The following is a 14,376-nucleotide window of genomic DNA, read 5'->3' as shown; positions in this document are numbered from 1 at the left end:
GTTGTTCTTTTGAGTGAGATGCTCATAAAGTTCGAGACTGACCCATTAAGATCTTTGATTGGAAGAACAAACAAAAGCCTTATGTGGCTGACAGATAAAAGACTTCAAAAGGAGAGGCAACTGGTAAACAATCCTGAGATTCTGTAAATCCCATTAGTATTGAGCCTGCGATGAAATTTTATAGAATTCAACAATATGAAGGGTTCTGGGTGAACATGAAGTACAAATAAACTATAGAATAAGACAATTTAATAAAGACTGGCCCATCCACATTGCTGCAGGATAAGATTGCAGGATTCCTATATGTTTAGAAAAGCACTGGTATACTACGATTACTGGAACTTTCTTTATCAAGATCTCATTTGTAAACTGAAATACTCAAGAGTAAAAAATAAAATCAAATTATTTAATTTTAATCTCACACACAAATGGCATCAACTTGCCTGAACTGACTCAAAGGTATGACTTGAAGATTCTAACCATCCTCTCATACATGACTTTCTTTTTTTTTTTCTTTTTTTTTTTTTTTTTTTGGTGCCTGGGATCGAACTCAGGACCTTGTGTTTTCGAGGCAGGTGTTGGAATCACTGAGCTAAATCCCTGGCCCTCGACTTTCTTGTATCTGGTATAATTACCTGTTTGCTTTCTCCACACTTCTCATACTAGCCACTCCAGAATGATGGGCACCTCTGTGATGAGCTTGCTCAAATGCTGAAGAATCTAGCTGCTTTAAGCATATTTGACAAAACAACTACAAGAAGGAACAGCTGCAGCTGTGCGGTTCACCAGTTGGAGAAAAGGACTTTGAGATGATTCATAAACCAAGCCATTCCAATGTCTCCTGCAGCAATATTTTTCTCCTCTGTGCACATTCAGCCCTTTGTAACTATGACTGACTGTGTTTATTTCCTCTTGTGTCTCCATCCACAGCAACTGGAAGCTCTTTTGAGTATCATGAATGATTCACCGGGGAATCATCATGAAGTGCTACTACAATGGTTCTCCAAGTACGGTCCTTGAGCCAGTGGCATCACCATCCCTCAGAACTCAGAAAATGCACATTTCAGAAACCACCATAGACCCTACTGAATCAGAAACTCTGATAAGGGGGCCCATCTGCCTGTAGTTTGTCTCCATTATTTTGTTACATATTTTGTTACTAGGGATTAAACGAGAGACTTTGCATTGTGCTACACCCTCTGCACTATTTATTTATTTATTTATTTATTTATTTATTTATTTAGAGTCAGGGTCTCACTAAGTTCTCCAGGCAGAATTTGAACTTGTTATCCTGCCTTAGCCTTCCATAGGTTGGGATCCAGTCTATGTTTTAACAAGCCTTCTGTGGATTTCTACAGGCTGAAGATTGAGAATCGCTGGTATACTGCAATAAGTGTGGATTTTGGAGCAGATAATCTATGGTTTTTAAGTTCCTACTGCACCACTTGCCAGCTGATGACTTTAAAGGAGTTGTTTACTATTTTTGAATTATCTGTCTTGATCTATGAAATAGAGACTACTAAACAGTGCCTGACAGAAAAAATTCTCAATAAATGCCTTTGTATTTTTCATCTTTGATCTCCCTGCCAACATTTAGAAAATACCTTGCCCTCTATATCTATTTACTTAAGTGAACCCAGATGAATTGAACAGAACTAACTCATAATGCATCCATAAACACAATCACTGATAGATACAGGTATTTATGAGGAGGAACACCACCTAAATCAGCAAGAAGAGAGTATTCTAGCTCAGAAATCCTGCCTGCTTTGTCCCTCCTATCAAATATCCTGGCATATTTGAGAGGAATTCCATTCTGTTAGAAAGAAATATCTCATCAATCTCCAAAATTCTGCCATACTTGCTGGGAATAATTTATAGTACTCATACAAACTATAAACTAGCAGTTGATTGTTATGTAACTCTTTCCAGTTGGAACTAACTTTCCTTTTGTAGTGCAGGATTTTTTTAAACTCTGGCCTCAAAGAGCTATACCAATATTTAATGTCTAGGGAAAATAATAAAAGCAATTTATCACAGATGAAAACATTGGGGTGGATTTCTTTAAAAGAATATTCTTTTCAATAAGTTGTGCTGTGACAACTTAAACATCTAACTGCAGAAGAAGGAAGCTGGAGCCATACCTCACATCACACAGAGAAATTAACTCAAAATAAATCAAAGACCCAAATGTAAGATGTAAAGGTCCAACAATCTTAGAAGAAAACATAGATGTAAGTCCTTATTACCTTGGATTAGGCAATATAGTTTCTTAGGTATACAACAAAGAACATAAGAAACAAAAGGAACATGGATAAATTGAACAACATCAAAATTTAAAACCTTTGTGGTCAGAAGACACTATCAAGAAAATAAAAAGGCAAGCCACTGGATGGAAGGTAGTTTTTACAAGTCATACGTCTGATAAAGAATTTGACTCCAGAATACATATGCCACTCTTACTATACTTGATCTTAGCCAAAAGGCTGAGAAGTGATATAGGGCACTCTTACAATTCAGTAACAAAAAAGACAAGTAGTAGCCCACTTAAAAATGAATAGATATTTCTCCAAAGATATAAATGGCCAATAAGTGCACAAAATGATGTTCAATATCATTATCCATCAGGGAAATGCAAATCAAAACAACAGTAAAATATCATGTCATACCCAGTTGGAGACTATAATCAAAATTATAGCACATACCAAGTTGGGGAGAATGCAAATTGGAAACTTCATAATGGCTGAAGGGAATGTAAAAGGTGTAGTCACTTTTAAAAACAAACTTTCAGTTCCTGAAATTGCTAAACAAAGAGTTATAATATGACACAACAGTTCCACTGCAAAGTATATACCTGTGGTCATTAAATGTGATACACCAATTTGACTTAAGTGAGAACCACCTAGCAGATTACTAATTTCTAGGTGTGTCTGTGGATGATTAACATATCAGCCAGTAAACTGAGGGGAGAAGATCCCCTCAGATGTAGGTGGCATCAACCAATATGCTTGTAGCTTGGACAGAACAAAAAAGGAAAGAAGAGGAAAGTGTTTCCCTTTTTTCAGAGGAGCTTCAGTCTTTGCCCTTACCTTCAGACATAAGTCTCCAGTTCCTTCATCCTCCCAGTACAGGCTCTTTAGCCTTCCAACACAGAGTCTATTCACCTTCCAACAGACTCACTCCAGTGACTCCACAGTGAGCTTTCAGGCCTTTAACTCTTGACTGCTGCTGGACCCTCCAGCTCTCCAGTGCACAGAAAGCCATTTGGATTCTTCTGTCTCTGATCCAACAAACAACCATTAGGACTCTTATGCCTCTGACCCTGTCTGCCTCCTAATAAATCCCTTGCATAATCATACATGTATTTTACATTGAGTCTGTCCCTCTAGAGAACCCTAACTAAAACAGAGTTTGGTACCAGTTATGAGGACATTACCATGACTATACCTGACCATGTGACTAAGAGGCTTTTGGAACTGGCTTGTGGAAGGAGCTTGGAAAGTTTGGAGATGCTAGCTAGAGAAGCCACAGAATTCTGTAAGCTGAGTTTGATGGGAGATTCTGGTCAGAGTTCAGAAGATCAGAATAGCAACAGAATGTGCACAGTAAGGGCCAGGTTCAGGGGGTTTCAGTTTGGAATAAGGACTCTATTGGTAATTGGAAATTGAAACTGTATGTATTACATGCTGGCAAAAAAAAAATTGTCTACATTTTGTCAATGTCCTGAGACTTTGTGGGAGACTGAGATTAAGGGTAGCAGGCTAATTAATCTGAGGAAGGAAATTTCAGAGCACCCAACATTTAGGCTGTGACATGGGTAGTGTTGGCAGCTTTTTAGCTAGGCCTGCCATAAGAATCAACAACAAAAACCCCATTTTAAAAGTTTTCAGTTTTGCCAGAAAGGAAGCACCTGCAAAATTGGAACAAGAGACCATGTTGATGAAAATATTCGCATTAAGAAGAAGCCAAGTACTTTGTATCAGAATAATAATAAATATGCTTTGAGGGCATCTCAGGAATCAGCAAGACTCCCCTCTTCACTAGCTTAAGGGTGTAAAAGGGTAAAGGTAAACTCCTTTGAAAGATTTTGCTTTAAGAAAGGAGCTCTAAGGCAACCTGCTTCAGAATGGTCACGTAGGAAATTGGTTCCCTTGGATTCAGTGCACAGTGCTCAGTCATCCAAGCACTTAGAGGCCTCTACAGCCATCATCCAGGGGGGCTTGACTACTGGTCGACCTAGTGGTAGACCTTGGCATCATCCACATGGTTTTGGTTTTACAGGCATGCTGAATACAAGAGTTGTGAGGTCAAGGAGGCTTCCATCCAGCTTTCAGAGGAAGACCTGGGAGGCCAGCCAGTGTGTTCCTAAGAGTGCATGAAGCTGTACATGAAGCAGTACATGAAGCTGTGAAAGTGAAGCTGAAAGTTCAGTACAGAGCACAGGAAGTTGGAGAAGCCGACAATATGGAACATCTGCTGAGGAAAGCTACAGGTAGTGACAAAAGCCACCCAAGACAGAGGCCCTAAGAGCTGCAACTAGCAATGCCATAGGACTGCAGCCACCCAAACCTCTTGGAGCTCATGTCTCACCACAACCTGCCAGGGTGCTGGACATGGAACTATGGAAATTAATGTTTGCCATGCTGGGTTTTCATCTTGCTTTGGTCCCTTTCCTTTCCATCACCCTATTCCACCCTTTTTGAATGGGAACATTTACCTTGAGCCATTGTAGGTTGGAAGTGTTTAACTTTCTTCATTATTTTTACAAGGAGCTTACAGCTAAGAGTTTGCCTTGAGACTCAGAGGAGTCTTTGGACTTGGACTTTTCAGCAATGTTAGAATTGTTACAATTTTGGTGACTCTTAGAGATGGACTAAATCCATTTTGCATAAGGAGATAGATGTGAGTTTTGGGGGACCAGGGGAGGAATGTTATGGTTTGAATCTAGAATGCCCCTCAAGAGCCTCATGTATTCAGAAGTAGGGCTTTTGGAAATGAACTGAATCATGGCAATGCTATACCTGACTTGGCATTAGGAGGTGGATTCTTGTTGGAGATGGGTCATAGAGAGTGTGACCTGGAAGAGTATATCTTCCTTCCTGGTTCTTTTCACCCTCTGCTTCCCAGCTGCTATGACATGAGCAGCTTTCCTGCACAGGTCCTTCCACCATGCTGTTTCTGCCTTTAAGCCTGCCAACCATAGAATGAATCTTCTGAGACTGTGAGCCAAAATAACTTCTCCTTCTTTAAATTGTGGGTGTCAGGTATTTTGTCTCAGTGTTGAGGAAAGTGATTAAAACAATGTCTGAAAGAAATAAAAACATATAGCCACACAAAAACTTGCAAATAAATGTTTATAGCATTGCTATAAACATATATGCTATAAACATAGCATTGCTATAAACATATAAACATATATATGCATATTATAGCATTGCTATAAACATATATATGTATATTATAGCATTGCTATAAACATATATATGTATTGCTCCTAATAGTTAAAAGTAGAAACAAACCAGATGTCTATCAACTGATGAATGAATAAAATATGATATATCTGTATAATGTAATACTATCTAGCAATAAAAATGAAGTGCTAATACATGCTACAACATGGATAAACCTTGGAAAACACTATGTTAATTAAAGAAGACAGATACAGTGGTACCTCAGTTCATGAAAGCTTTTGTTTACAAACAATTTGATTTGCAAGCAGAAGCATTTGGCAAAATTTTGTTTTTGTTTATGAACTCTACATTCACATGACAAATACTACTGTGGCCAACTTTCCTACATGAATATGAAGATGGTCATCTTTTCCAGAATCATGGAACGAATTAAGTTTGTGAATGGAGGTACTACTGTACATAAGACCATATATTATGTGATTTGATTTTTTATACCTAGAATTAAAAAATATATAAAGACTTAAAGTAGATTAGTTGTGTTGTCTAAGCTGGTGGAGGAGGGTTGGGAGGAAATGGGGAAATGAGAAATAACTGCTAATGGATATGGGGCTTCCCACTGTGGTGATAAAAATGTTCTAAAATTGTGATGGCTACACAGATCTGTGAATCACTAAAACAACTGAATTGTATCTTCTGATTTTGTGAGTTGTATGGTAGGTGAATTCTACATGAACAAAGCTGTTAAATATAATAATAACAGCAAAAATATTTCAACAATTAAGATCTTTAAAAGGCAAGTTTTAGGATGGAGTTTGAAAACAGTACAACTCTGAAATCTGAGGAAAAAACTATGAAGTCAGCTCAATTATATTCTCCTGGATTAAAATGAATTAAAAGAGACTGAACAAAAGATGAGAATGAAATTAAAAACATGAATACCAAGAGGCTTTCAACTTCCTCTTTTTATGTTGCTAGCAGGCCAGAAAACACATTCCCCATGGCATATGTTGCAATCTAAATTTTGCTGAATTAAATCACTGTCACATTAATAATATAAGCAGGATTTTTGAGCTGAACCATAATGATTATCCCACCTTCTACATTTTACAAAAATAGATTTCTCTAATATTTTTCATATGCTGCATTGCTTCCTCATCAGTATGTAGATAACAGTTTTTATTTAACGCAATTCTAACAAATTGTCTTCTTGAATATGTTTCATGACCTCAAAATATGATTTTTTATTTTATATTTCTGACATTATCTTCTTTCCACACTTGGTTTACATAACCTTTCTTCATTTTGGGGCCGGGGGGGGGGGGGTACCAGGCATCGAACTCAGGTCCTTGCGCTTGCACATCAGACAGCGAAACCACTGAGCTAAATCCCCGGCCCTAACCTTTCTTCATTTTAATGAGAGGTGTTATATACACATGCCTGAGATATACACACATCATAAACCAGTCACCTCCCAGCTTTTCCTAACAGCTTGCTTAGATTGCTGCACAGACCTATGGAGGAAACAAGTAGCAATCAAAATACTCTTCATGATCACTATTAACTTTCAATTGATTCTGTTGACATTTCAAATCTGAGCTCAAATTTGGTGCTCCTGTGTGTAGTTCAGGGCTAAATATTTCCCAGTGTTTGCTGAATAGCCAGGAAAAAAAAAAAGGAACAAAAATCTGGCATTTCACAGTCCAGATTTCAAAACAATAATCTTATTCCAAAGAAAAACATCTTAAAAGTATTTTTAAGAATGAAAAGATTTTCTTTTGCTTTTTTAACTTGCCAAACATCTTAGGTTTCTATATTGACTCTTCCCACTTCAGAGGAAAATGAATCTTTCTATGACATATTTGAAGATGCATAGATGGGTGTGTGTGTGTGTGTGTGTGTGTGTGTGTGTGTGTGTGTGTCTTTTGAGATGACATCTCACTAAATTGCCCAGGATAGTATTAAATTTGTGAGCCTCCTGCTTCAGCCTCCCAAGTAGCAGGGATTAGAGGTATGTACCATTGCTCCCAACTAAGTGTGTATTTTAATTCACATGGTATCATGTAATAGTCCAATGTCATCTGAAGTATAAACATTGTCTGAATGTTTATATAATCATAATTCTGAGTGAATTATGCATCTCATGAATTCTCTAAGAAAAACAATCTGGAACCAATCATTTACAAAATTCATTTGAAGATCCGAAGAGGTAAAAGGGCATCTAACAGGAGCCTGCCCAGAGAGGAGCTGCATAGGCATGTGGGCTCCCATGGAAGGCCTGCCATTGCATCCCTAAGTGCTGGCAGATCCTGGGGAGCAGCCATGAGGCCCAGACTGACGCAGCTGCAGGTGGATCCCAGCCAGTGGTACCCCCCAAACACCAGAGGCTCAGGCAGACCCACGCAAGCCAAAGGCCCACCCAGAAAGGGGCTGCACAGCCACACCGGCTTCACCATACTGTCAGCCACAACCAGGGACCTACCTGGAGAAGGGCTATACAGGCACACAAGCAATACACAGAGGCTCACCCCTATACCATTGATAAGTGTGAGGAAACCCTAGCCAAAGCCTGTGCAGATGACAGAAACTGGGGTGCACAGTGCCCAACCAAAGGCCCTCCCAGACAATAGCTACATAGGGCCCCAACGAGAGGCATGCCTAGATAACATCGCAAGTGTGCTCAGGCCCCAGCCAGAAGCGCTCCCAGAAAACAGGTCAGCTCAGGGATCCAGAAGGCCACCACTCTGAAGCCAGGAATTGCTGTACTGGTGAGGGGCACAGTAAAGGCCACTCAGTGGCTTGCTGAGAATTCAAGACCACTGAGTGAGCAAAAAGTCACCTCAACAAAAACACAGCAGGCTGCTTCTGTTGAAATGAGAAGACACATAAATAAGACCCAAAACCAGACTTCCAGATCACCTAAGGGAACCTGAAAGGGCAATGAGATGGAACAATCTGATACCCAATCACCTGGACTCCCTGAACTGTCAATGAAAGGGGACCTGGAAAAAATGAAATCAGAAATAATTTCTCAGATAACAGCAGAGATTGTGCCCATAGTACAAGACATGATTAATAAATCTAGAGTGGACACAGATTAAAAAAATAGAGGAGCTTAGGAATATGATGGAATCCCCACATAGGAAACAAATGGAATCCATAAAACAGATTTCTAGGAGACTGAAAACTCCATTAAAAGTTTACCCAGCATAATGAGCCAATGCAAGGATAGCATTTCAGATATAGAAGATAAGATTGCAATTAGTGACCAGGAAAGGAAAAATTTCTTTAAAATAGTAAGGGACCATGAGGAATCAATCCAGCAGCTGGTAGACAATGCAAAAAAGAATAACATCAGAGTGATTGGAGTCAAGGAAGAAATAGGAGAGAGTGCAGATGTCATAAAGAAACTGTTCACAGAAGTAATGGCAGAAAACTCCCCAAGCAGCGTAAAAGAACTTGACCTACAGATAAGTGAGGCATATAGGACTCCAACTAGCCTTGATCAAAAAAAATCTACACATAGGCATATAATTGTTAAGATTCCAGAAACCCAACAGAAGAACAAAATTCTATAAGCAGTTAAAGAAAAGAAACAAATCACATACAAAGGAAAGCCCATCAGATTCACAGCAGACTTCTCAAAACAAACCCACAAGGCAAGAAGAGCATGGAACAACCTATTTCAAGCCCTATAGGAAAACAACCTCCAACAGAGCATGATGTATCCTACAAAACTATCTTTCAAAAATTGATGGAGAAATAAGATACTTTCATGACAAAGAGCACCTTAGGAACCTCACGAATACCAAACCAGCACTCCAAAAAATTTTAGACAATATCCTAGGAAAAGACAACAAAGATCAAAACCTCAGGAAGCCCTACAGAATGAATCCATCAGGGATGACAAGAAATTAAACACAAAGGGGGAGAATCCAACAAAAAGAAAAATTCATGACAAGGATAAGTCAATACATATCTGTTATAACCATCAATGTTAATGGTCTCAATTCACCAATTAAAAGAAAGGGACTGGCAGAATGGGTCAAGAAGATCCAACAATACGCTGCATACAAGTAACACTTAATTAAAAAAGAAACTCATGTCTGAAAGTTAAAGGGTGGAAAACAATGCTCCATGCAACAGGAACCCGAAAAAAAGCAGGAGTAGCTATCCTCTTGGCAGATCAAGTAGATTTCAAACCAACACTGATTAAGAGAGATGAAGAAGGACACTACATCCTTGTAAAGGGAAGAATCCAAGAGGAAGAGATGACAATCATAAATATCTATGCACCAAACACTAGTGCACCCAACTATATAAGACAAATATTAACGGACATGAAAAATCAAATAAGCACTAATACAATAGTAGTAAGGATCCTCAGTACCCCACTTTCACAAATAGATAGATCAACTAGACAAAAAATAAGCAATAAAATACTAGAACGCAACCAAACTCTTGAACAAATGAACTTAACAGATGGTTACAGAGTGTTCCACCCCACAAAATCAGGATACACATTCTTTTCAGCTGCACATGGGTCGTTCTCCAAAATAGACCACATACTCGCTCCTGGAACATGTTTAAGTAAGTGCAAAGGAACTGCAGTTTTCCCCCGTATATTGTCAGACTGTAGTGCGATGAAATTGGAGATAAATAGCAAAAGAAACCACAAGAATTTCATAAACACATGGAAATTGAACAGCACACTTCTAAATGACCAATGGGTCACAGTGGAAATTAAAGAAGATATCAGACAGTTCCTACAACTAAATGACAATGCTAACACAACATATCAGAATCTATGGGACACAATGAAAGCAGCCTTATGAGGAAAATTCATAACAGTGAATTACACAACCTGATGTTGAACCTCAAGCTTCTAGAAAAAGAAGAGCAGGACAAACCCAAAGCTCATACAAGGGAGGAAATTACAAAGATCAGAGCAGAAATCAATCCAATGGAGACTAAGAGAGTAATACAAAAAGTCAATGAAACCAAGAGTTGGTTCTCCAACAGAATAAACAAAAGTGACAAACCCTTAGCCAATCTTATCAGAAAAAGGAACGAAAAGGCCCAAATCCATGCAATTAGGAATGAAAAGGGTGAAATTAAAACAGACACAGCAGAAATCCAGAGGATCATCAATACCTACTTCCAGAACCTATACACCAATAAGATGGAACACACAGAAGAAATGGACAGATTCCTAGATAAGTATAAATTACCAAAGTTGAACGAAGAAGACCTAAAAATTCACAACAACCCAATATCAATCAATGAAATTGAAAACATAATTAAAAACTTACCAACTAAGAAAAGCCCAGGTCCTGATGGCTTCACTGCTGAATTCTACAAGACATTTAGAGAGGAACTACTGCCACTACTGTTTAAACTCTTCAAAGAAATTGAAAGGGAAGCAATACTCCCAAATTCTTTCCTGGAAGCAAGCGTCACCTGGATCCCCAAAGCAGAGAAAGATCTAACCTAAAAAGACAACTATAGGCCAATCTCACTAATGAACATAGATGTAAAAATTCTTAATAAAATACTGGCAAGTAGAATGCACAAGATCATCAAGAAGATCATACACCCTGACCAAGTGGGATTCATCCCAGGCATGCAGCGATGGTTCAACATACCCAAATCAATATATGTAATACACTATATCAATAGAGCCAAGGACAAAAACCATATGATCATCTCAATAGGTGCAGAAAAGCATTTAACAAAATCCAACATGCATTTATGATAAAAACCCCACAAAAAATTGGAATAGATGGACTCTACCTCAATCTGATAAAAGCCATCTATGAAAAACCAAAAGCCGATATCATACTAAATGGTCAAAACCTGAAATCCTTCACACTAAAATCAGGAACAAGCCAAGAATGTCCACTATCACCACTCCTGTTCAATATAGTTTTGGAAACATTCGCCACAGTGATTAGACAAGAGAAAGAAATAAAAGGAATAAAGATAGGAAATGAAAAAGTCAAATTGTCACTATTTGCAGATGACGTAGTAATCTATATAGAAGACCCCAAGAACTCCAGCAAAAGTCTACCAGACTTAATAACAAAATTCAGTACGGTAGCTGGATACAAGGTCAACACACAAACATAAATAGCTTTTCTGTACACAAAAAAACAGACTCACTGAGAGAAATGGAGTAAACAATTCCTTTCACAATAACATCCAAAAAACTGAAATACCTAGGAATCAACCTAACAAAAAAAATCAAAGACCTCTACTCTGAAAACTATAGCACTCTGAAAAAAGAGACTGAAGATGATATCAGAAAATGGAAAGACATCCCTTGCTCCTGGGTAGGAAGAATCAACATAGTGAAAATGGCCATACTTTCAAAACTGCTATATAGGTTCAATGCAATCCCAATTGAAATCCAAGCAGCATACTTCACAGACCTGGAGAAAACAATCCAAAAATTCATTTGCAACAAGAAGAGACCTGGAATAGCAAAAGCAACACTAGGCAATACAGCTAAGACAGGGAGCATCACAATTCCCAACTTGAAACTATACTACAAAGCTACTATGATAAAAACAGCATGGCACTGGCAAAGAAACAGACCTGAGGACCAGTGGAACAGATTAGAAGTTGCAGAAACAACTCCAGACACACTCAGCCACCTCATAGGAGCCAAACAGCCTCACTGGAGGAAATATAGCCTCATTAATAAATGGTGCTGGGCGAGGGTGTGGAGAGAAAGGAACCCTTCTCCACTGTTGGTGGGAGTGCAGACTGCTCCAACCACTGTGGAAATCAGTATGAAGATGCCTCAAAGAACTAGGACTAGGGGTCCCATTCGACCCAGCTATTCCCCTGCTGGGGATCTTCCCAAAAGAATTAAAAGAATCATACCACAGTGATATATGTGCACCCATGTTCATAGCGGCACAGTTTGTAATAGCTAAAGCTTGGAAACAGCCCAAGTGCCCATCAACTGGAAACTGGATAAAGAAGATAAGATTTTTTTTATAAAATGGAGTACTACTCATCCATAAAGAACAAGAAACTAGAGACATTTATAGCTAAATGGATGCATATTGAGGCCATACTCTTAAGTGAAATAAATAGGACACACATGTGTAAATACGGAATAGTTTCTCTACTGTGAGAAAGTGAAAGTGTAAATAAGGATTAAAATGATTAAAATGAATAATTGATAATTTGAAATAGGAAAAGGTCCAAAGGTGTAGGGGTGGTGGGAGGGGAAGGGGAAAGGGAAGAAGGGAAAGGAAAAATTATGAGAAAAGAAAAAAAATGGAAACAAAATCTATGTAAATAGGGAAGGGTGGAGGGGGTGAAGGGCGCACAGGTAATGGGGAAAAAAAATAAGAACCAAGAGAGATTATGTAGGCCCGGCCCGGACTGCACAGCCTGAGCGGGACCCTGGACATGGCGGCGCCTCAGCTAGGCGCCTGGGCCGCGCTCCCGGGCCTCATGTCCGAGGCTGGCGGGGCCGCGCCGGGCGGCGGGGCGGGGGCTGGGGCCGGGCCTGGGTTGCTGCCCTCCGTGCCCCCGCAGGGCCCCCCTGTGCCGCCGCCGCCGGGGCTCGGGCGCCTGCCGTCAGGCGACCGCAGTGGCGGCGGCGGGCACGGCCGAGGGCCCAGGAGGCGGCAGCTCGGCCTGGATCGCCGTGAAGAAGGCGCAGCCGCGCTCCGCGCTGCGGGCCAAGAAACTGGAGAAACTCAGAGTGCACTCCGCCTGCAAGGCTGAGGAGTCCTGTAAATGTATGGCTGGAAAAACCCCAACCCTTCTCCCACGCCCCCCAGAGCCGATCTGCAGCAGATCCTTGTCAGCCTGACTGAGTCCTGTCGGAGTTGTAGCCACGCCCTCGCTGCTCCTGTTTCCCACCTGGAGAATGTGTCAGAGGAAGAGATGAACAGACTCCTGGGAATAGTGTTGGATGTGGAATATCTCTTTACCTGTGTCCACAAGGAAGAAGATGCAGATACCAAACAAGTTTATTTCTATCTATTTAAGGTTTCTGTCCATGTTAGAAGAAGAAGTTTATAGTCAAAATTCTCCTATCTGGGATCAGGATTTTCTCTCAGTCTCTTCCAGAACCAGCCAGCTAGGAATCCAAACAGTTATCAGTCCGCCTCCTGTGGCTGGGACAGTTTCATACAATTCAAATTCATCTTCCCTTGAGCAGCCGAATGGAGGGAGCACCAGTCCTGCCTGCAAAGCCTCTTGTGGGCTTGAGGCAAACCCAGGAGAAAAGAGGAAAATGAATGATTCTCATGTTCTGGAGGAGGCCAAGAGACCCCGAGTTATGGGGGATATTCCTGTGGAATTGATCAGTGAGGTCATGTCAACTATCACAGACCCTGCCTCGATGCTTGGACCAGAGACAAATTTTCTGTCAGCACATTCAGCCAGGGATGAGGCGGCGAGGCTGCAGGAGCGCAGGGGTGTGATTGAGTTTCATGTGGTTGGCAATTCCCTGAACCAGAAACCAAACAAGAAGATCCTGATGTGGCTGGTCCGCCTTCAGAACGTGTTCTCCCATCAGCTCCCCCGAATACCCAAAGAGTACATCACACGGCTTGTCTTTGACCCGAAACACAAAACCCTTGCTTTAATTAAAGATGGCCGTGTCATCGGTGGGTATATGTTTCCAAATGTTCCCATCCCAAGGATTCACAGAGATTGTTTTCTGTGCTGTCACCTCAAATGAGCAAGTCAAGGGCTACGGAACTCACCTGATGAATCATTTGAAAGAATATCGTATAAAACACGACATCCTGAACTTCCTCACATATGCAGATGAATATGCAATTGGATACTTCAAGAAACAGGGTTTCTCCAAAGAAATTAAAATACCTAAAACCAAATATGTTGGCTACATCAAGAATTATGAAGGAGCCACTTTAATGGGATGTGAGCTAAACCCACGGATTTTATACACAGAATTTTCTGTCATCATTAAAATGCA

General features: G+C 40.2%; 1 protein-coding gene and 2 pseudogenes across 2 annotated transcripts in view; 1 reads left to right on the top strand and 2 right to left on the bottom strand.

The window, feature by feature from the left end:
• Cpe (carboxypeptidase E) overlaps nucleotides 1-14,376 on the bottom strand; it is a 139,703-nt gene that overhangs the window by 87,911 nt on the left and 37,416 nt on the right. The gene's annotated exons all lie outside the window — the stretch shown is intronic.
• Nucleotides 499-14,376, bottom strand: part of LOC147826705 (serine/threonine/tyrosine-interacting protein pseudogene) — a 29,101-nt pseudogene continuing 15,223 nt past the window's right edge. The window contains exon 1 of the transcript XR_015453419.1: nucleotides 499-14,376. This exon is cut by the window's right edge and continues 15,223 nt beyond it. The product of XR_015453419.1 is annotated as a serine/threonine/tyrosine-interacting protein pseudogene (transcript).
• Nucleotides 12,864-14,376, top strand: part of LOC101718673 (histone acetyltransferase KAT2B pseudogene) — a 2,020-nt pseudogene continuing 507 nt past the window's right edge.

Source organism: Heterocephalus glaber, unplaced genomic scaffold (assembly GCF_053883595.1).
Source record: "Heterocephalus glaber isolate CG9 unplaced genomic scaffold, H.glaber_assembly_v1.0 deba00001461, whole genome shotgun sequence".
Lineage (NCBI taxonomy): Eukaryota > Metazoa > Chordata > Mammalia > Rodentia > Bathyergidae > Heterocephalus > Heterocephalus glaber.
Note: the sequence above shows the minus strand (reverse complement) of the source record. Positions and strands in the feature narration are given on the sequence as shown.